The sequence below is a fragment of the Moschus berezovskii genome, chromosome 15, assembly GCF_049115385.1.
Source record: "Moschus berezovskii isolate FMDL1 chromosome 15, NW_MosBer_1.0, whole genome shotgun sequence".
Classification (NCBI taxonomy): domain Eukaryota; kingdom Metazoa; phylum Chordata; class Mammalia; order Artiodactyla; family Moschidae; genus Moschus; species Moschus berezovskii.
In genome coordinates, this window is record NC_142474.1 from 30,823,537 (window position 1) to 30,847,679 (window position 24,143).

Sequence of the window (24,143 nt, forward strand, 5' to 3'; positions counted from 1 at the left end):
TTGTAGGCTTGATTTGCAGAATCCACTCATTCTTGCTGGTTTCCTGGATTCTTGTCCTTCCCTTAAGACACACTTGACAGGGGTTTCCCTGGTGGTCCGGTGGCTGGGGTTCCATGCTCCCATTGTAGGAATCTAGGGTTCAAACCCTGGTCAAGGAACTGGATCCCACATGTTGCAGGTAAGAGTCCCCATGCTGCAAGTAAAGATCCTGCATGCCACAACTAAGAACTAGCACAGCCAAATAAATAAATATTTTAAATATGTATATACTTGAAAATTTCTAGGTAACTCAATACATTTCTGGGCTTCCCAGGTGCCTACATGCCTGTCTGTTTAGTCACTCAGTCATGTCCAACTCTTTTATGACCCCATAGACTCTGTCTATGGGGTTCTCCAGGCAAGAATACTGGAATCAGTTGCCATTCCCAGGTGGCTCAGTGGTAAAGAATCCACTTGCAATGTAGGAGACGCAGGTTCAATCCCTGGGTCAGGAAGGTCCGCTGGAGAAGGAAATGGCCCTTCTCCAGTATTCTTGCCTGGGAAATCCTGTGGTCAGAGGAGCCTGTTGGGCTACAGTCCATGGGGTCACAAAAGAGTCTGACACGACTTAGGGACTAAACAACAACACATTTTCAAGTGACTCTTAGCACATTCATTGTAAACTTCTGAAATATTCTTAAAAGACCCTATGCAAAAACACAAATATACATGCCAGAAAAGAGACTTCATTTTGTATCAGGCCAACCTACAGTTTGCTTTTTCTAGTCCTTTGCTTCTAACATTCAGGGCTTATGTAAGCTAATTTACTGAATTGCTTGTCTCTTATCTCTAGTCTTGTCCTTGGTTTCACAATACCAAGAGGGGGCAGCTTTGAATTTTCTGGGCCATGGCCCTCCTAAGAACTAAGGGAGTGGATGAGTATTATGAATCAGACAGAAATATATGTAAACAGCATCTTAACACTTAAAACAGTAGCATGAACTGATGCATGAAGCAGAGCAAGCCAAGTCAGTGCTCAGGGACAACCCAGAGGGATAGGGTAGGGAGGGAAGTGAGAGGGAGGCTCATGATGGGGGGACACTATATGCCTGTGGCTGATTCATGCTGATATATCACAAAAACTGTCACAATATTGTAAAGTAATTATTCTCCTGTCAGGGAACGTTTAACAGGAGGATTCCTTTGTGCTGTTATCTGTCTCTCATGAATCCTCTCTTCCTTATCAGTTCCTGGTAACAGGAACGAGTGGAGTGGCACGCTGCTCCCAGGACTGAGGTCATGGGATGGAATGCATGCATAGATTTCCTTCAGTAAACTTCTTACGACAAAACTGCCTAGTCATGACCCTCTTTCCTGAGGTATGGATTGTCTTCTGACCTTATGACCATTGTTAATTCCTTGGTAGTGGTTGCTGTACGTTTGGTTTTCTGATCTCTATCATTGTTGAAAGAAATTCCTTGTACAACAGCCTATATATATGCACAGAAAAATCATTAAAGTGCCCTTGCTTTACCAGAGACTTGGGTCCCCGTGTCGTTCTTTCGCTCTTTCTCTCTCACCCTCTGGCTAATTCTCTGGAGCGTGGAAGCCTGCCGAGCTCACTTTCCTGCCTGGGCTTTCAAGACCTCTTTGAGAGGACACCCTGTGCCTACGTGAGCAGTACAAGCTTTGTTCTAGGGCTTTATTGGTTCTGTATGTAACCAGGGAATATTCGCCTCTTTCTCTCTTTTGCTTTCTTATTGTCGACTCCGGACTACCAGGTTCCGGTCCATTAAAGGACCACAACATTCTCCAATTAAAATAATTTTTAAAAAATCAAAGAATCATGACTTAAGTATCATTTTCATTTTGAAACTTTTCTCCTCTGTACAGATTATTATTATCAAAAATAAATATTATTCATGCAAATATTCTAGCAGCATTATTTGGTGTAGCCCAAAAGTGGAAAAGAAACAATTAGAACCCTGTATAGAACAACTGATTGCTTCAAGATTGAGAAAGGAGTATAACAGGGCTATCTGTTGTCACCCTGTTTGTTTAATCTGTATGCTGAGTACATCATGAGAAATGCTGGACTGAATGAGTTATAAGCTGGAATCAAGGTAGGCAGGAGAAACACCAACAACCTCAGATATGTGTATGATATCACTCTAATGGCAGAAAGTGAAGAGGAACTAAAGAGCCTCTTGATGAGGGTGAAGGAGGAAAGTGAAAGAGCTGGCTTAAGTTCAGTTCAGTTCTTTTCAGTTGCTCAGTCGTGTCAGACTCTTTGCGACCCCATGAATCACAGCACGCCAGGCCTCCCTGTCCATCACCAGCTCCCAGAGTTCACTCAAATTCATGTACATTGAGTTGATGATGCCATCCATCCATCTCATTCTCTGTCGTCCCCATCTCCTCCCGCCCCCAATCCCTCCCAGCATCAAAGTCTTTTCCAGTGAGTCAACTCGTCGCATGAGGTGGCCAAAGTATTGGAGCTTCAGTTTCAGCATCAGTCCTTCCAATGAACACCCAGGATTGATCTCCTCTAGAATGGACTGGTTGAATCTCCTTGCAGTCCAAGGGACTCTCAAGAGTCTTCTCCAACACCACAGTTCAAAAGCATCAATTCTTCGGCGATCAGCTTTCTTCACAGTCGAACTCTTACATCCATACATGACCACAGGAAAAACCATAGCCTTGACTAGACGGACCTTGGTTGGCAAAGTAATGTCTCTGCTTTTTAATATGCTATCTAGGTTGGTCATAACTTTCCTTCCAAGGAGTAAGCGTCTTTTAATTTCCTGGCTGCAATCACCATCTGCAGTGATTTTGGAGCCCCCAAAAATAAAGTCTGACACTGTTTCCACTGTTACCCCATCTATTTCCCATGAAGTGATGGGACCAGATGCCATGATCTTTGTTTTCTGAATGTTGAGCTTCAAGCCAACTTTTTCACTCTCCTCTTTCACTTTCATCAAGAGGCATTTTAGTTCTTCTTCAGTTCAGTTCAGTTCAGTTCAGTCGCTCAGTCGTGTCCGACTCTCCGCGACCCCATGAATCACAGCACGCCAGGCCTCCCTGTCCATCACCAACTCCCAGAGTTCACTCAAACTCATGTCCACAGAGTCGGTGATGCCATCCAGCCATCTCATTCTCTGTCGTCCTCTTCTCCTCCCGCCCTCAACCTTTCCTAGCATCAGAGTCTTTTCCAGTGAGTCAACTCGTCGCATGAGGTGGCCAAAGTATTGCAGTTTCAGCTTTAGCATCAGTCCTTCCAATGAACACCCAGGATTGATCTCCTTTAGAATGGACTGGTTAAGGGTGGTGTCATCTGCATATCTGAGGTTATTGATATTTCTCCCAGCAATCTTGATTCCAGCTTGTGCTTCTTCCAGCCCAGCGTTCCTCATGATGTACTCTGCATATAAGTTAAATAAGCAGGGTGACAATATACAACCTGACGCACTCATTTTCCTATTTGGAACCAGTCTGTTGTTCCATGTCCAGTTCTAACTGTTGCTTCCTGACCTGCATACAGGTTTCTCAAGAGGCAGGTCAGGTGGTCTGGTATTCCCATCTCTTTCAGAATGTTCCACAGTTTACTGTGATCCACACAGTCAAAGGCTTTGGCATAGTCAATGAAGCAGAAATAGATGTTTTTCTGGAACTCTCTTGCTTTCTCCATGATCCAGTGGATGTTGGCAATTTAAAACCTGCTTGAACATCTGGAAGTTCATGGTTCACATATTGCTGAAGCCTGGCTTGGAGAATTTTGAGCATGACTTTACTAGCGTGTGAGATGAGTGCAATTGTGCGGTAGTTTGAGCATTCTTTGGCATTCCCTTTCTTTGGGATTGGAATGAAGACTGACCTTTTCCAGTCCTGTGGCCACTGCTGAGTTTTCCAAATTTGCTGGCATATTGAGTGCAGCACTTTCACAGCATCATCTTTCAGGATTTGAAATAGCTCAATTGGAATTCCATCACCTCCACTAGCTTTGTTCGTAGTGATACTCTCTAAGGCCCACTTGACTTCACATTCTAAGATGTCTGGCTCCAGGTGAGTGATCACCCCATCGTGATTATCTTGGTCATGAAGATCTCTTTTGTACAGTTCTTTTGTGTATTCTTGCCACCTCTTCTTAATATCTTCTGCTTCTGTTAGGTCCATACCATTTCTGTCCTTTATCGAACCTATCTTTGCATGAAATATTCCCTTGATATCTCTAAGTTTCTTGAAGAGATCTCTTGTCTTTCCTATTCTGTTGTTTTCCTCTATTTCTTTGCATTGATCGCTGAGGAAGGCTTTCTTATCTCTCCTTGCTGTTCTTTGGAACTCTGCATTCAGATGCTTATATCTTTCCTTTTCTCCTTTGCTTTTCGCTTCTCTTCTTTTCACAGCTATTTGTAAGGCCTCCTCAGATAGCCATTTTGCTTTTTTGCATTTCTTTTCCATGGGAATGGTCTTGGTCCCTGTCTCCTGTACAATGTCACGAACCTCCGTCCAGAGTTCATCAGGCACTCTATCAGATCTAGTCCCTTAAATCTATTTCTTACTTCCACTGTATAATCATAAGGGATTTGATTTAGGTCATATCCGAATGGTCTAGTGGTTTTCCCTGCTTTCTTCAATTTCATTCTGAATTTGGCAATAAGGAGTTCATGATCTGAGCCACAGTCAGCTCCTGGTCTTGTTTTTGCTATCTGTATAGAGCTTCTCCATCTTTGGCTGCAAAGAATATAATCAGTCTGATTTCGGTGTTGACCATCTGGTGATGCCCATGTGTAGAGCCTTCTCTTGTGTTGTTGGAAGAGGGTGTTTGCTGTGACCAGTGCGTTCTCTTGGCAAAACTCTATTAGCCTTTGCCCTGCTTCATTTCGTGCTCCAAGGCCAAATTTGCCTGTTATTCTAGGTGTTTCTTGACTTCCTTCTTTTGCATTCCAGTCCCCTATAATGAAAAGGACATCTTTTTTGGGTGTTCGTTCTAAAAGGTCTTGTAGGTCTTCATTGAATCATTCCACTTCGGCTTCTTCATTGTTACTGGTTGGGGCATAGGCTTGGATTACTGTAATATTGAATGGTTTGCCTTGGAAACTAAACGAACAGACATCATTCTTTCGTTTTTGAAATTATATCCAAGTACTGCATTTCAGACTCTTTTGTTGACCATGATGGCTACTCCATTTCTTCTAAGGGATTCCTGCCCACAGTAGTAGATATAATGGTCATTTGAGTTAAATTCACCCATTCCAGTCCATTTTAGTTTGCTGATTCCTAGAATGTCTACGCTCACTCTTGTCATCTCCTGTTGGACCGCTTGCAATTTGCCTTGATTCATGGACCTAACATTCCAGGTTTCTATGCAGTATTGCTCTTTACAGCATCGGACCTTACTTCTATCACCAGTCACATCCACAACTGGGTATTTGTTTTGCTTTGGCTCCATCCCTTCAGTCTTTCTGGAGTTATTTCTCCACTGATCTCCAGCAGCATACTGGGTACCTATGGACCTGAGGAATTCCTCATTCAGTATCCTATCATTTTGCCTTTTCATACTGTTCACGGGGTTCTCAAGGAAAGTATATTGAAGTGGTTTGCCATTCCCTTCTCCAGTGGAGCACAAGCTGTCAGACCTCTCCACTATGACCCATCCGTCTTGGGTGGCCCCACATGGCATGGCTTAGTTTCGCTGAGTTAGACAGGGCTATGGTCCATGTGATCAGATCAACTAGTTTTCTGTGATTATGATTTCAGTGTGTCTGCCCTCTGATGCCCCCTCGCAATACCTACCGTCTTATTTGGGTTTCTCTTACTTAGGTCGTGGGATATCTCTTCACAGCTGCTCCAAAATTAAATATTGAAAAAAAACTAATATCATGGCATCCAGCCCCATTACTTCATGGCAAACAAGGTGGGAAAGTGGAAGTAATGACAGATTTCCTCTTCTTGGGCTCTAAAATCACTGCAGATGGTGACTGTAGTCATGAAATCAGAAGACATTTGCCTCTTGGCAGGAAAGCGATAACAAACCTAGGCAGTGTGTTGAAAAGCAGTGACATTACTCTGCTGACAAAGGTCTGTATAGTCAAGGCTATGGTTTTCCCAGTGGTCATGTACAGTTGTGAAATCTGGACCATAAAGAAGGCAGAGTGCCAAAGAATGATGCCTTCAGACTGTGGTGCTGAAGAGTCCCTTGGACAGCAAGGAGCTTAAACAGTCAATCTCTGGATTCAGTCAACCATGAATACTCTCTGGAAGGACTGATGCTGAACCTGAGACTCCAGTATTTTGATCATATGGTTCGAATAGTTGATTCATTGGATGAGTCCCTGATGCTGGGAAAGATCAAGGGCAGAAGGAGAAGAGGGCATCAGAGGAAGAGGTGGCTGGATGGCATCACCGATGCAATGGACATGAACTTGGGCAAGCTTTGGGAGATGGTGAGGGACAGAGAGGCCTGGCTTGCTGGAGTCCAAGGATATGATATTAGAAATCAATATTTGGTCTTTGTCCCTGGTTCCTGGGACATGATTCCTAAAATTCTTGGAGTCTCTGGGGTGATGAGTGGTCTAGATGGCTTTAGGAAGGAGGCTAGTAGCCAAATGACTCATGTTGGGGGCCCCTAGATGGCTTTAGGAAGGAGGTTAGTAAGCATGACTAGAGGGTTGTGCTGACCTCCAGAGAGGACAGAAGCTAACAGTGAGTTAATTACCACTGGCTAATGATTTACTCAATCAGAACTACGTAATGGATGCTCCATAAAACCCCCAACGTCAAGGCTCAGGGAGCTTCCAGACTGGTGTAAACACCAAGGTGTTGAGAGAGTGACATGCCCAGAGAGAGGTTGGGAACTCAGCACCTCTCCTGCATACCTTGCCCCTATGCCCACGTGATTGCTCCTGAGTTGCACCCTTTACGATAAACCAGTCATAGTAAGTATTTTCCTGTGTTCTCTGAATCCCTCTAGTGAGTTATCACACCTGAGGAGGGGGATGTTGCAGGAAATCCCAAAGTATAGCTTGTCAGTGAGAAGTACAGGTGACAACCTGAGATTTGAAACTGGCGTCTGACATGAGGACTGTCTGTGGGACTGAGCCCTGGCATCTGTGGGGTCTGCACAAACTCCTACAAAATTTTTTTTCAGATCCATGCATCCTTTATTCCATGACCAACCACTGTGTTGCATCCAGGCAACACTACACAAACTGGCAGTCAACCACAACCCAGCTGTACAACAATCGGAGGCTTACACTACATTTAAGGCTTTTAAATTTGGGGGAAAAAAAGGTTTTCTAATAAAACCGAAGAACTCTCAAACCCAAATCCCCAAGCAACAGTAGTGTAACAATTTCAAGAATCTTACATTTCTGATGCTGTTGGTGCAACCCCAGTGTAAAAACCCAAATAACTCCTAAACTAAAAAGATTAGTTTTGTGCAATTTTAATTACATAATTTTCTCAAAGCATAAATTTGTCATTTTTTTGTCTTGGAAATGTTATAAAAATTTAATAGGAATAAAAACATATTAACAAAATGTATTCAATCGCTTACATTACAAACAAGGAATCTGCAGTTCATTGCTATGGCCTGACAGAAGAAAATTACTCAGTAGGAATCTATGCACAATGTGATTGCAAATATGTACAGTACTTTAAAAAAGCCTACAAAGAGGAAAGTTGGCTAGGTTCTTTGTTAGACCAACCAGACAATCAAAATATTAAAACTGTGGACTAGTGTAATAAATTTACACTTTAAAAAGGTTTCATTTTAAGAATATTCCAGTTATATTTATATGGTTCCAGTTGATAAAGCCAATCACCACAGTTCCAGTAAATTACCCTTTAATTGATTTGTTTTGGGGAAAAGATTGGCATGTTAATAAAAATGAAGGAATTTTCATCACAGTGGTTTCCAGTTAAACTAATCACAGCTTCACAAATAGACTGAACCCATGAATCCAGTGGCTGAAAGAGAGCTGAAGGTCAAATTCTGAGAAGGTGGAGAAAGGGGTGTGAGCATTCTTTTTTACAGCATGAGAAAGTGGTCCCCCCACTCATCTCTCATTCCCGCCCTGCAAGGCAATGAAGCTGGAAGTCACAGCTATTCCGTTTAACATGATGTGTAAGTCGTTAGAATCTCTGGATATCCTTGGCTGTCTGATGAGGATGCCGGAAAAGCTGGGTGCTTCCTTGTGGTGATCACTCCATGACCGCCGTCCAGTGAAAGCCTGTGTAACACGGAGGACTCGTGCTCACAGTCAATGAGGTAATATCAAGTCGTCGTCTTCAGGAATTGGGAAATTCGTGAGAAATGAAGTTTTAGTCTCCCCAGGTATTGTGAGTAAAGCTCTATGTCATTATGCCCGGCCCGTTCGACCCCGGGCGGCTCCACGGCCTGGGGACACAGCTCGTACACGGCCAGGCCGTGGGAGAAGTCAATGACCTCGTCCTCCGTGCCGTGAATAACTAGCACGGGAGAGGTGACTTTGGAGATCTTGTCAATGCTGGGGAAGGCGTCAAAGCAGTACGTTTTCCTGCTGCCGGGAAAAGCCAGCCACACGCCACCCAGACATCAGAGGCGAATGAAGAATCACGGCAGCATACTCGCACCTGGAGGCCAGGTCTACCGTGGGGGCCGTCGCAAAGCTCTGACCATACAAGATGATGTTCTCCGGGGACTTAGGCCGTACATGGCAATCCATGCTCCAGTAACGGTACGATACCAGAGCACACCAAGAAAAGCTACTGTCTGCAGCTAACTCATCACAGGCTGATACAGACAGCAAGAAGATGTTGCTGGGGGGCAAACAGCTAAGTTTTGGGCATTTCAATGAAGCAGATCTTTTCGGGTGCGCAGCGCCTGCCACGCGATGTCGGCGTAGAGGTTCTTCTTGGAGGGGCTTGACGGAGCTGACGCCGTAGCCGGAGCAGGTCGTAGGAGATGTTGCAGTTGATGCACGAGCCCAGACCGATGTAGAAGTCGCACATCTGGCCCAAGTCCGCCGCGTTGCCGTGCGAGAAGAGCTGCGTGTAGCGGCTGGAGGGCGCGTAGCGCACGAACATTCAGCTTAGCCGGTTGTTCCCGGAGGCGCACGAGAAGACCTAGACCGCTTCTAGCTAGCGCTGCGAGCAGTCGGCGCGCTGGCTCAGGTGCAGGCTGCACGCGCCGGCCCCCCGCGCCCCCTCCTTGGACTGCTGCCGCGGCGGAGGTGGAGTGGAAGCGGCCGAGGCCGGAGCGGGCGCGCCGGGGCCGCGCTGCTCCGGCGCCAGCACCGTGTAGGTGGGCTCGGGGGGCAGGAAGGTCAGCTTGGCGGCGATGGGGCTCGGGCAGGGCGGGCAGCAGAAAAGCCAGCACAGCAGGCAGGCAAGCAAGCAGGCTGGGGAGCGAGGGCGGGCGGGCGCACGCGGCTGGAGGACAGGCTGGGAGGTGCGCGCGGGGGCGGGCGGGCGGGTGCTGGGAGGCGGGGCCGGCCTGGCAGGCTCGGCGCTGGGAGCTGGGGCCGGTCAGAGGCGGCCTAACGGGCGGGGCGAGGCGCCAAGTTACAAATTGAATTGATTTGTAGGACACCCTATTGGCGCTGAGCGCCGAAGGATTAATGCTTTTGAACTGTGGTACTGGAGAAGACTCTTGAGAGTCCCTTGGACTGCAAGATCCACCCAGTCCATCCTAAAGGAAATCAGTCCTGAATATTCATTGGAACTCCAATACTTTGGCCACCTGATATGAAGAACTGAATCATTTGAAAAGACCCTGATGCTGGGAAAGATTGAAGGCAGGAGGGGAAGGGGACGACAGAGGTTGGATGGCATCACCGACTCAATGGACATGGGTTTGGGTGGACTCCGGGAGTTGGTGATGGACGGGGAGGCCTGGCGTGCTGTGATTCATGGGGTCGCAAAGAGTCCGACACGACTAAGCGACTGAACTGATTGGTTTCTAGTAAGTGGGAGAACTGATTGGTGTGGGGAGAAAACCCACGTATCTGTCAGAAGTAAAAAAAGCCTCATTGCACAACTCAGCAAAATGCCTAAAACTCAGTGACCCACTTAGAATGGGTGAATTTTATATTATGTAAATTTCATCTAGATAAAATTGTTAAAACTGGTTCCCCTGGTGGCTCAGCAGTAAAGAATCTGCCTGCCAATGCAAAAGATGTGGGTTCAATCCCTGGGTGGGGAAGATCTCCTCGAGAAGGAAATGGAAATCCACTCCAGTATTCTTGCCTGGAAATTCCATGGACAGAGAAGCCTGGTAGGCTACAGTCCATGGGGTTACAAAGAGTTGGACACGACTTAGTGACTAAACAGCAATAAAGTTGTTGAAAAAGGGAAACCTGCAAAAAGAATAGACATATAAATAAGATGTGATGCACACTGTCCCAGGTGCACTGCTCAATGACCCAGCTATCTGAATGAGCAAGAGTCTACACTACCCCCAGAAGATACTGGAGCACCTACACTTATTGGTGTCAGGAACAGAGGACCAGTTTTACTTAAACCCATCTCCAAGAACGCTTTCAGTTGGCAAGTTTTGCTTCCGGCAGCTTTTCAGGCATCTGAGAAGAGGCAGAAGCTGCAGATTCCAAGTGATAAAAGGACCATGTGTTTCAGATTTAGCATCTTTACTCATAAAGGGCTCACTTGCTCCATTGGTTTGTACGCTCCTGGGGTCCATTCCCTGCATAATGTGTTCATGACATGGCAGAAGAAGGTGCCAGGTGTTCAGAGTAGCTTTTGAAATGGATCAAAACACTGAAGGCAGAACTTCTCTGTCTTAATGTTAAGCTAATGGTCCATATGACGGTTTCACAGTGTAGGACAGCCTGACCTTTTGTTTGGGTGGAGAATGTATAATTACCTGAATTTTTTCCCCAGACAGCAATAATCATGTCTTGTCCCATTTAATTTCATTAGTTAAGTTTTTGGTGTACTGAGCATCTAATTATTATCCAGTCATAGAAATGTACACTCAGACAGACTTTGGTCTTTTTCTTTTCAGAAAAAGAAGTTTGGGTTTTCAGAAGTTTGGATTTTTCCATTAAAGAGGTATGCCCATCGTATCAAAATCTACTCTTAAATGTTTTAGACTTTGAGGATTGGTAATTTTCTTTTTTAAAACAAATGCTAGCTTTTTCTTTTGAAATGGCTTAAACTTTTAAATCCTTAACAGCTTATTTTTATTGTTTTTTATCATGAAGTGATTGAGATACCACAAGCAAGTGCTTGAATAAATTATGACATATCAATGCTATGAAATGCCCATAGCAATTAATAAGAAATGTGAACTAACACAGAAAGAACTACAAGATAAGCAAAAATAAATAAAGTACAAAATAATCCACCTTCTCTGATTTTTCCCAAGAAGACTTTGAAAGGACCAAATAGAAGGCAATGGCAACGTTTACAGAAGTGGCCATGAATTTTACCTGGGGCAGCAGGGACTAGAGACTGCACAGATGGCTGACTGCAGGGACACGATGCTGGGGACTTACAGACCCTACTCTCCACTGAGCACCAAGACAGCAAACCAAGGACTTTCCTGGCGATCCAGTGGTTAGAACTCCATGCAGGGGGCACAGGTTCGATCCCTGGTTGGGGGAACTAACATCCTGCAAGTCAAGTGGCTCATCCAGAAAACAAACAAACAAAAAGACAGCAAACCAGATGTGATCTGTAACTTGAAACAAGGAGGAAAGCTATGGACCAAGGAGAGAGAAATGTGAGGTAGGTGCTAACTGGCAGGTTGCCTCCCAAAACCTGAGAGGGAAAAGATTTGTATGTGAGATTTCTGCAATATAAAAAGCTCACCTTATGGCAAAACTAAGGAGCCCACCTTATGGTAAAACATTTGTGAAGGTGTGTATATTCCTTCATAACATCGAAACACTCATAAAGAACAGCTTATGACTTTTTTGAAAAGACGGTGATCTTACAAACTGACAATAGAACAGGTGAGCTTTCCACCCTGGAGATGTTCTCTTACAGGAAAATCCAGACCAAGGTGAGAATGTTGGAAAACATACTGGTGAAAGGGCTTCCCTGGTGGCTCAGTCAGTAAAGAATCTGCCTGCAATGCAAGAGATGCAGGTTTGATTCCTGGGTCAGGAAGATCCCCTGAAGAAGGCCATGGTAATCCATTCCAGTATTCTTGCCTGGAGAATCCCATGGACTGAGGAGCCTGGAAGGTTACAATCAATAGGGTTTTAAAGAGTCAGACACAACTGAAGTGGCTGAGCACACATGCATGCACCTGTTGGTTTAACCTCCATACTTAACTTCTCCAAAAAATAAATCCCCCATCAATGTGATGCACTTAGAATGAATTTGAATCATAATCTGGGACTTCCCTGGTGGCTCAGAGGTTAAAGTGTCTGCCTGAAATGTGGGAGACCTGGGTTCGATCCCTGGGTCAGGAAGATCCTCTGGAGAAGGAAATGGCAACCCACTCCAGTATTCTTGCCTGGAGAATCCCATGGACAGAGGAACCCAGCGGGCTACAGTCCATGGGGTTGCAAAGAGTCAAACACGACTGAGCGACTAACAATTGCAAAGAGTCAATCTAGATGTGGCGGATCACGAGGCAAATTATACATAGTTGATGTCATTTGCTTGTAACAAAGATGAAAGATGGTTCTGTCCTGGTTCATTCATGTTGTATTAAAACTCTGAATACCAGAAACTATAAAACTCCTAGAGGAGAACATAGGCAAAACACTCTCCGACATAAATCACAGCAGGGCCTCCATGACCCACCTCCCAGAATATTGGAAATAAAAGCAAAAATAAACAAATGGGACCTAATTAAAATTAAAAGCTTCTGCACAGCAAAGGAAACTATAAGCAAGGTGAAAAGACAGCCTTCAGAACTGGAGAAAATAATAGCAAATGAAGCAACTGACAAAGGATTAATCTCAAAAATATACAATCAACTCCTGCAGCTCAATTCCAGAAAAATAAATGACCCAATCAAAAAATGGGCCAAAGAACTAAACAGACATTTCTCCAAAGAAGACATACAGATGGCTAACAAACACATGAAAAGATGCTCAATATCACTCATAATCAGAGAAATGGAAATCAAAACCACAATGAGGTATCATTTCACGCCAGCCAGAATGGCTGCTATCCAAAAGTCTACAAGCAATAAATGCTGGAGAGGGTGTGGAGAAAAGGGAACCCTCTTACACTGTTCACAGTCCAACTCTCACATCCATACATGACCACTGGAAAAACCATAGCTTTGACTAGATGGACCTTTGTTGGCAAAGTAATGTCTCTGCTTTTTAATATACTATCTAGGTTGGTCGGTGGGAATGCAAAGTAGTACAACCACTATGAAGAACAGTGTGGAGATTCCTTAAAAAACTGGAAATAGAGCTGCCATACGACCCAGCAATCGCACTCCTGGGCATACACACCGAGGAAACCAGAATTGAAAGAGACACATGTACTCTAATGTTCATTGCAGCACTGTTTATAATAGCCAGGACATGGAAGTAACCTAGATGTCCATCTGCAGATGAATGGAAAAGAAAGCTGTGGTACATATACACAAGGAGTATTACTCAGCCATTAAAAAGAATACATTTGAATCAGTTCTAATGAGGTGGATGAAACTGGAGCCTATTATACAGAGTGAAGTAAGCCAGAAAGAAAAACACCAATACAGTTTCAGTTCAGTTCAGTTCAGTCGCTCACTCATGTCCGATTCCTTGCGACCCCATGAATCACAGCATGCCAGGCCTCCCTGTCCATCACCAACTCCCGGAGTTCACTCAAACTCATGTCCATCGAGTCGGTGATGCCATCCAGCCATCTCATTCTCTGTCGTCCCCTTCTTCTCCCGCCCCCAATCCCTCCCAGCATCAGAGTCTTTTCCAGTGAGTCAACTCGTCACATGAGGTGGCCAAAGTATTGCAGTTTCAGCTTTAGCATCAGTCCTTCCAATGAACACCCAGGATTGATCTCCTCTAGAATGGACTGGTTGGATCTCCTTGCAGTCCAAGGGACTCTCAAGAGTCTTTTCCAGCACCACAGTTCAAAAGCATCAATTCTTCAGCGCTCAGCTTTCTTCACAGTCGAACTCTCACATCCATACATGACCACGGGAAAAACCATTGCCTTGACTAGACGGACCCTGGTAGGCAAAGTAATGTCTCTGCTTTTTAATATGCTATCTAGGTTGGTCATAACTTTCCTTCCAAGGAGTAAGCGTCTTTTAATTTCCTGGCTGCAGTCAGCATCTGCGGTGATTTTGGAGCCCAAACAAAGTCTGACACTGCTTCCACTGTTTCCCCATCTATTTCCAACAAAGTGATGGGACCAGATGCCATGATCTGTGTCTTCTGAATGTTGAGCTTCAAGCCAAACTATTCACTCTCCTCTTTCACTTTCATCAAGAGGCTTTTTAGTTCCTCTTCACTTTCTGCCATAAGGGTGGTGTCATCTGCATATCTGAGGTTATTGATATTTCTCCCAGCAATCTTGATTCCAGCTTGTGCTTCTTCCAGCCCAGTGTTCCTCTTGATGTACTCTGCATAGAAGTTAAATAAGTAGGGTGACAGTATACAACCTTGATGCACTCCTTTTCCTATTTGGAACCAGTCTGTTGTTCCATGTCCAGTTTTAACTGTTGCGTATACTAACACATATATATGGAATTTAGAAAGATGATAACGATAACACTGTATATGAGACAGCAAAAGAGACACAGATGTATAGAACAGTCTTTTGGACTCTGTGGGAGAGGGCGAGGGTGGGATGATTTGGGAGAATGGCATTGAAACATGTATATTATCATATGTGAAACGAATCGCCAGTCCATGTTTGACGCATGATACAGGATGCTCGGGGCTGGTGCACTGGGATGAACCAGAGGGGTGGGATGGAGAGGGAAGTGGGAGGGGGGTTCAAGATGGGGAACACATGTACACCCGGGGCAGATTCATGTCAATGTACGGCAAAACCAATACAATAATGTAAAGTAATTAGCCTCCAATTAAAATAAATACATTAAAAAAAATAAAACCCTGAATATAACCACTATGTGAGAGCTTCCAGTCAAAATTCAAACTTCATCATACACCTTGGAATTCCCTGTGAAGACATCTGCTCTGAAAGTAATGAACCTGGGGTTGGGGAGGAATCAATGATAGCTTACCTCTTAACCAAACAAGGATCCACACCAGAATGAGAAGTCCTGTGAACACCATCAAAGGGAGAAGCCTAGAGCCTGAAGTCACATTTCATGAGTGTCATAGCATTCATACAGGGCAGAAGTCTTATGAATGTAATCACCATGGAAAACCTTTTTCAAAAAGAAGTTATACACCTCACGGTATGTCAGAGATTTTATACTGGAAAAAATCCTTTTGAATGTAATCAACATGGAGAAACCTTTAACTACAATTCAACCCTCAATAGACACCACCATGAATTTCATACAGAATAGAAATTCAATGAATGTTTTGAATGTGGGCAATTCTCCTTTCTTAATGTACATCAGAGCCAGTGTGGATATTTATTATTTGCAACTGAGTCAGACTCCAGCAGAAAACAGAGGGACCTCTCAAATCAAGATGACTCAAATATCAATAGGAGGTGCTTGAAAATGTTTTATTCAAAAGTGTAGATGTGAGGAAAGCACAAGGGATGGTGCAGTAACTCAAGACCCTAAACCCAAGAGGCGATGAGGCTCAAATGGTTAAAAGTGCAGAAATTAGAGAAAGACAATTTAGAAGGAGCTGTGGCTTTCTGGGAGGTGGGAGGCAGTCCAGAAGAATCCAAACTTCCAACCTCACTCATCTCTCTGAGCTCTCTCCAGTGGGCCAGCGGCTGAGTCCAACAAGATACCAGACAGCAAGGGAGCCTGTGATGTGGTCAGCCTTTCAGAACAGACAGAGAGATGAAGATGAATCTGGAGGGGAAATGGAAGATACCCAGCCCAGCGAACAGGAACCCTAGCTGACACACCTCCAAGAATCAACCTGGGTGCCCTGTTCCCACTGTAGCCCAGAGCCTGGTCAAGAGCCTGGTCCAGAACAGGCATTCAATAGAAATTGTTGAAATTAATAAAGGACCAGCAGAACAAAGGCAGACTCTTATTCAGCAGGAGAATACTGAGAACTCCTCTGCCTGACCATCTTTTCCAAGGCCCCTGGGGAGCATAGGAACGAGATGCTTTTATAACATACATTTCCTGTTACCAGACAGTAACAGAGCAAAAGACTAGGAATTCAGCAAGAGCTGATGACCTTAAAGAAAAGAGGGAAAGGTAAAAGGAAATCTGGGGGCACTGGACTGGAAGCTTTAAGTGTAATACCTGTAACAGGAAGAATCTTTGTATTCTATTACAAGTTAATCATTAAAGGGATGTGGTCTATAAGCTTAAATAATGAATAATGGCACATCTCTGGGAACCCTGCCTCCAAAGGAATGAGCATTAAGCTAAAATACCTTTGTTTAACTCACCGGAAACATCTTGACCAGGCCTACCTGTGAATAGCTGCAGGAAGAAAGAAATTAACACAGGCCAAATGGGTACCCACTCCAGTATTCTTGTGTGGAGAACTCCATGGACAGAGGAACCTGACAGGCTACAGTCTACAGGGTTGCAAAGAGTCGGACACAACTGAGCAACTAACACACACACACACACACACAGGAGGTGACTGGAACCAGGAAATTTTCAACTTTACTCTCTCCCCTCTGAGTATAAAAGAAGCCTGCATTCTAATTCAGACAAGATAGTTCTTTGGCACGGGATGCTGCCCTCTCCTCGATCTGCTGGCTTTCTGAATAAAGTTGCTATTCTTTGCCCCAACACTCATCTCTCAATTTATTGGCCTGCTGTGCAGACAGGGAAGGATGAGAAATGAAACGGTTGGATGGCATCACCAACTCAACAGATATGAACTTGAGATAACTCTGGGAGATAGTGGAGGACAGAGGAGCCTGGGTGTGCTGCAGTCCATGGGGTCACAAAAGAGTCAGACACAACTTGGTGACTGAACAACATGCAGTGAGCGGTGTGACCTTGGACTCAGTAACATATCTCAGCAAACCCTCATAATTCTGCATGATAGTTGTAACTTCTTACACTCAGTAGTTAAGAAAACTGAGGCTCAGAGAGCTTAGGTAAGTTTCCCAGGGCCACACAGTAACTTGGAGACAGGATTTGAATCTGGATCTATCTGCAACCTATGCCTGTGGTTTTTCCACCCACCAGGGCCCAGAGTAAACTGCCCCATGGGTGTCAGCTCTAAAGAATAACTTCATGACTTAAAGGCAAAAATGCCTCCACTCTGCTGATATATCACAAATAGTTATTAACATGTTTTCTTTTATTGTCAGGGAATGTTTAACAGGAGGATTCCTACGTGCTGTTTCTCACAAGTCCTTTGTTTCTTTTTAAGCGGACCAGCAGGCTGCTCCCAGGAACTAGGGTCATTGTGTGAGACAGGCTTTAATCTCCTTTAGTAAACATTCTCTTTACGACAAAACTGCTTAGTCTTGATCCCCTTTCTTTTTTTTTTTTTTTCCCAACCCCTTGACTCTCCTTTAATGCCACGTGAGGATCTCCTCTGCCCAGCCCTCAGGAATGTTTGTCCTTCATCTGGCTCCACCTCTAGGAGGCAGCCACCCAGCCTCAGTCATCCAGCCCAGGAAAACAGAAGACATGAAGGAGGAACTGTCATTCGTGCACGTCCCAGATCTCAGAGAGCAGCGGGGGAAGCTTCTTATCCTGCAGGCGCAGGGCAAACACTTGCTCTGAGTGGACGCTGCTCAGTGTCTGGAGGCTCACCAGTTTTATCAGCATCCTTGGGAACATCAGTCGGTCATGGGGGTGGTGGATGGAGACGTAGGCATGCAGGGCCTCCACATATGTGTGTTGCAGCCTCTCTACCTGGAGCTGGTCCTGCACGTTGGGCCGGTCTACAGGTCACCAACAGAGTTGAGTGGCAGGTCTGGCCAGGGTCTCTTGATCCCCTTTCTTGAGATATGGATTGTCTCCTGACCTTGTGACCATTATTAAGCCTTTGTTCCCTTGGTAGTGGTTACTGTACATTTGGTTTTCTGATCTTTATCATTATTGAAAGAAATTTCTTGTACCACAGCCTTTACATACTCACAGAGAAATCATTAAAGCACCTTTGCTCCATCAGAGCTTGGGTCCCTGGGTCTTTCTTTCTTTCTTTCTCTCTCTCTCTCCTCGGCTGATTCCTTGGAGTGTAGAGACCCGTCTTGCCCACTCTCCTGCCTGGGCTTCTAAGACTCTCTCGAGAAGGCACCCTGTGCCTTCACCGCCTCCTTGAGAGGGTGCCCGGTGCCTTCGTGGGAGATGCAAGTCTTGTGTCAAGGACTTTATTGGTTTTCTGCATAAACCAGGGAATATCAGCCTCTTTCTGTCTCTCACTTTCTTATCATCGCCTCCGGACCACCAGGTCCTGGTCCATTAAAGGACCCCAACACTTTTATGACATCCTGAAGTCAGGAAAGGCTTTATTTCATCAAATAAAAAAATGAAGTTTGTCAGGGAGCTAGGAAAAGCCAAACAACTTTCTTGGATTTCCTATAGCTCTGACTATTTAATCACAGCCATTTTTAAATTGATTTTCAATTCCCTGATTTAGGAACAGACTGTGGCCATGTTTCAAGGACATCAGGATAGCGAAAGACTGACAAAGAGGGGTTAACGTTTGTAAAAGCAGAATGAGTTTTATCTGTGCCATAGTATTCATAGATTATGAAATGATATTTATATTACCAAACTAACAAAAGATTTTAAAAACAATCAGAAATCACTTAAAGGCAAAGAAATTCACATAATCTGTTATCAAAAGCTGCATTCCAAGAAAATTTTGTTCTTTTAACAAAGAGAGAAAACCAAATTCCAGTCTGTTACAAGCTTATATTCACAGTGAAATAGTAGTTATTTGCAATAAAAATTTTCAAAGCCAGTTCAATGTCTTAGAAAACTTTTCTCGGGGTCCACATTCCACAAACTTTTTTTTCACTTTCTGTATCCACCACTTTGTCCATTCAGAAACAGCCACCTGTGAGACTTACTTCCTTTTCCCTTAATAAAATGTAACTCCATTTCTTATACCTCTTTATTAAAAACATGCATCTTACTTTCCTTAAGCAAACATGAACTGTCCTTTGTGCCAGCACTCTGTAGATTGGTAAACAAAAATCACCCAAAGTTCTTATCTCCTTTACATTTTCTTTCTTAAAAAGTTGCTTCACACTGAGTTCCTTCCTTTGCTGACAAATTTGTAACAGATATAATAAGATCATACTTAATCTACATTAAACCTAAGCACAATAAAAGTATTACTCAATGTTGATGAACCTTAAGACATGTCTATATTAATTAGATTAACAGACAAGCATTAATACCAGGTATTAATTTAATACTGATTATATCCCAGTTCATGTGAATCTGAAATTCATTTAGTTTAATTTCTCTTGAATTTAGAATTGTTTGATTTGCAAGTGCTTATTTTTCTTTAGGTCAATTAAATTAGAGCTTGTCTGCAAATTAATCTTAGCAATAGTATCCAAAGACAAAGACACACACTGAGACATACATAAATCCAGATGGACAGATATCACATAGTTTTCCACTTGAGATTTAAAATGTCCCTTTGTTTTTATTTTTTGTTTCTTGGCTTGAAGTTCTACCAGTTTGCCCAAGGCTGAAGTCTCAAGCAGAGTGGGTTGTGTATCTCAGGGATATGATGAGTCCATTTCGGGCTATTTCCTAGTCAAGAAAAGAATTTAACAAGTCAGCTTTTTCTAATTGCACATGCAAAAGGAACAGGTTTTGCAATTTTAAAAGGATTTCATTATAACCAGTTTTCTCCTGAGTCTAAAGTGCGTCATGGCCATCCAGTGTCAAACAATTCATCTCCCTTTTTTATATTCATAGTTCTATAGCTAAAATATAGACCAAATAGTGCTCAAATGGGCTTTGATGACAAGGACAGACTGACTGATAAGATGTTGTCCCAGCAGAGATTGTCCCTTGCGGGAACTGAGGTCTTAGTTTGATCAGAAGAATCTGAGGGAATAAGGGAACTTGCAAAATTTGGGGAAGCTTGGTTTCCTTCCCATTTTTTATCCCTCTACCTCCCTGAGAGATAGGGGAGTTAGAAGGGGATTCTTTAGAATGTTTAGGAGAGTTTTTTCAGGCTTTTGATTATAGGAAAAAGTCTTGGGCCAAAGGCATGATGGAGAGGGAGAAAGAAGGAGGGTTGAAGGGATAGGGTGGCAATAGAAAGATACATGCATCATGAGTGCCTCAGATTTGGATTCTGACTGAGTGTCATAGGGTTTGAACATAAGGAATGACAAAAGAAATCAAGTTGGAGGATTGTGTTGTAATTTAGTGTGCTATTAAGAGTCCATTTTCTTGGTTCCCCAATTTGTACTGACTCCAAGTTTCATTGCGAAAGACTACAAGTCTCTTCTTTTTAAGACTTTCAGCGTCAATTTTTTTCCAGTTCCTGCGAATATAGCCTAGAAATGAGCCTGAGGGAGGTTCTTGAGATGTACCTAAGCCCATTCTTAGGATGGGGGTACCAAGAGTTCGCTGGCCACAGAAGACGTCCCAACTGTCCCAATATACCCTCTGTGTGCAGCTGAGACACTGTACACCTAATGGCACAAATGGTCAGCAATCCCAACAGTCACATCTGGCCATGAGAGGTGCTGCCTGAGCATTCGACAGGGAACGGCACAGACTAGACCAGCCACAAGCCTAAGCGCAAACGGTGTGAAAATGCATCTGATGGGTAGGGCAGGAAAGACAAAAAAGAGGTTCCCAGACCAGTGTGACCTGGTGTATGGTGATTTCCTGAAATGCGGAAGGCACTCTTTGCGATGGCTCAGAAACGACTCCTAGGCTAAATATGGAATGAGGAGGGAAAAGTGAGAGTAGCAGGGAAGACAGTCTGAGGAATCTGCCTTGTCGTCCTACCTGGAAGGCAGTGGCCAAGGGAAATGGGCTCAGTGTTTGCTTGAACCAATATGCGTCTGACATTGCACAGAAGTTTTCTTGCTAGTAACAGACCCTCTAATAGCCTAGCCCATTCCATAATCCCCTTATACTGTCATGGGAGTCTTCAAGTGGTGGTCACCCTAATGGCTTTTAAGTTCCTGACAACTTCTTTGGTGGCTTGGCCGGTAAAGAATCTACCTGCAATGTGGGAGAACTGGTTTTGATCCCTGGGTTGGGAAGATCCCTTGGAGGAAGGCATGGCAACCCACTCCAGTATTCTTGTCTGGAGAATCCCCATGGACAGAGGAGCCTGGCGGGCTACAGTCCATGAAGTTGCAGAGAGTTAGACAGGACTGAGCAACGAAGCACAGCACAGCGCATGTGCAATTTTAATTGGTCTGGTCCTAAGCTTAAAGGACAAGGAGGAAAGGCACCCTCATCCACTTGGGTGCCAGTTATGTGGGGCCTTTGGAACATGCCAGAGAGTAACCCTGGCCAGAGTTTCTCAATTGGTTCCATAATCACTTGCCTGTTCACAGAGAGTTCGAGGAAAAAGAAACAAGAGAGGAAAAGAGAGAGAGAGAGAGCCCCATAAGAGTCCCTGAATGGGCCACCTAATGTTGAGGCAGCTCGAGTGCCAGCTGGAAAAGAATTTCCAGACACAGAGCTTTTCAGATGGGAGGGAGTTTAGTAAGAGTGAAAAGTAGAGATAATGTAGGTACTGTGAGTGTAGCAGGCCAACCTCTTGACAGATCAGGGAGAGTCAACAGTTTTTGTGGATTAGCAGCCAATGGCAAGCCACTCCAGTACTCTTGCCTAGAAAATCCCATGGATGGAGGAGCCTGGTTGGCTGTAGTCCGTGGGGTCGCTAAGGGTCAGACACGACTGAGCGACTTCACTTTCACTTTTCACTTTCACACATTGGAGAAGGAAATGGCAACCCACTCCAGTGTTCTTGCCTGGAGAATCCCAGGGACCGGAGAGCCTGGTAGGCTTCCGTCTATGGGGTCACACAGAGTCGGACACGACTGAAGTGACTTAGCAGCAGCAGCAGCCAATTTTTATAGTCTCAAGACAAGAAAATTCCTGCTGGAATGTTGGCACTAGATGATTGGTTAGGGTACTATGGAGTGACTACTGAGGGAACATTTTTGCCTAATTTGGGTCAGGAAGCCTGCTGGTGATTATCAGGATTTTGGCAATGGTTACAAAGGATTTCTGTCAGCTTTGGAGGTGACCTTGGCTCTGGGTTCTACTTCTGTGGCCTTTGTACTAGACCTCACATTTGTGGCCTTGGGGCAGGACTTAACAAAATCTATGGAGGAATTTCTCCTGACAGATTTCTCAGACATGGAATAATACAAATTATTCTATTGCTGAATAATGTATTACCACAAATATAGGGGATTAAAAAAAAACAAGTCTGTTATTTCAAACTTTGTGCATGAATCAGGAATTAAGGCACACCTTAATTTAGCTGCCATTCACAGAAAGAAGATGGTGTGAAGACACAGGGGAATGCCATCTACAATCCAAGGAATATTTGGGGTATCAGGAGCTGGGAGAGAGGCCTGGAAAAGATTCTCCCTGAAGTTCATAGCAGCTTTATTTATTCTTGCAAAAACTTGAAAACAACCACAGTGACCTTCAGTAGGTGAACTGGTAAAGAAATTGCTAGATCCAGATAGTCAAATACTGTTTGAAACTAAAATGAAATGAGCTCTCAAGCCCTGAGAAAATGTGGAGGAATCTTAAATGCTACTAAAATTGAAAGCAAAAATCTACATGTTGCATAATTCCAACTATGTGACCTTCTGGGAAAAGGCTCTACCCTCATGACATGATTTCTTCCCAAAGACCCACCTCCAAATATCATCACTTTGGAGATTAAACTTGAACAGATGCCTTTTGGAGGTACACAAACATTCATTCCATGATAGACTTCCTTAAATTTTACACAAAGTTCTTGTCCTTTCCAAGATCCCACGCAGGATACTGCATACGTTAACTTGTCATGTCTCCTAAGGCTCCTCTCAGCTGTGAATCTTCTCTGACATCCTTGCTTTTGATGATTTCAACAAATTTGATGAATCTAGTATATTTTAGTATGTCCCTAGATTACGGTTTTTCTGATGCTCTTCCAGTAACTAAACTGAAGTTATGGGTATTTTGGGAAAAATGGTTTTAGAGAGAAAGTTCCATGTTCATCAAATCAACAAAATAATTTATGCCTAATAATGTTGGTTTATGGTTATTGAAGAAGTGGCTTACTTGTATTTGTCAGGTTTTTCCACCGTAAAGTTACTCTCTTTCCCTTCTTCCATTTTGTCCTCTCTGGAAGGGAGTCACGATGTGAAGCCCGTAGTTTAGGAGTGTTGAACTGGGTTTCTCCTTCTTTACAGTGAGCTGTCCATACAAATTCTTTGGAACTTTCCTGTACAAAAGATATTTACATATTCTCCTCCATTTATTAATGTATTCAGTTATTCATTTACATCAATAGGGAATCATAGATATTTATTTTATTTGAGGTTGTAATCTGTCTTGGTCTATTTGGGATGCTATAACAGACTGGGTGACTTAGAAATTTATGGCTCACAGTTCTGGAGGCTTGAATTCCACTATACTGTGGCAGCATGATGGTGTGAGGGTCTTGCTTTGAATTGCAGATTTCTTATTGTAATCTCACATGGCAGAAGGAACTAGGAAGATTTTGGGGTTCTCTTGTGCAAGGGTACTAATCCCGTTTATAACAGAGAATTCCTCATGAGCTAGTAGCGTTCCAAATGCTCCAACTTCTAACATGGTCATCTTGAGCATTAACATTCTGAAATGTGAATTTTGAAGGGACAAAAACATTCAGAAATATATATACATATGTGTGTGTGTGTATAAAAATATCTCTCTAACATTTGATATATTTGTTGTTCAAATTGTTTCAGTTTTCTCCATTGGGAGATCTTTCTGTTGGTTCCTGAGCCTCTTTGACAAACTCCTATCAATGGTTTTTGCTTTTTCGTTTTGTTTTCTTTTAGTTTTTCACTTCCTTATTTTCTGAAGGATATTGAATTTTTGATAGGATTTCTAAACACAAAGAAGAGAGATTAGCCTTTAATGAAAGGCCTTTAGAACAGAAGAGCCAGGTGATTGAATTAAA

The 24,143-nt window shown here is 43.7% G+C and overlaps 1 protein-coding gene and 1 pseudogene across 2 annotated transcripts in view; both read right to left on the reverse strand.

Annotated features, from left to right (window-relative positions):
- Positions 1-7,210: 7,210 nt before the first annotated feature.
- LOC129554802 (alpha/beta hydrolase domain-containing protein 17C pseudogene) lies at positions 7,211-10,657 on the reverse strand (annotated as a pseudogene).
- A 6,845-nt stretch (positions 10,658-17,502) lies between these two features.
- The window catches only part of LOC129560718 (tyrosine-protein phosphatase non-receptor type substrate 1-like), a 123,881-nt gene continuing 117,240 nt past the window's right edge, over positions 17,503-24,143 (reverse strand). The window contains exons 8-9 of one of the 2 annotated variants that reach the window (XR_016039150.1): positions 23,258-23,420; positions 17,503-19,747 (exon numbers count right to left, since the gene is read on the reverse strand). The gene's annotated coding sequence lies outside the window, so the exon portion shown is untranslated. The remainder of the gene's footprint in view (positions 19,748-23,257; positions 23,421-24,143) is intronic. The other variant, XR_016039151.1, reaches the window with a different exon arrangement.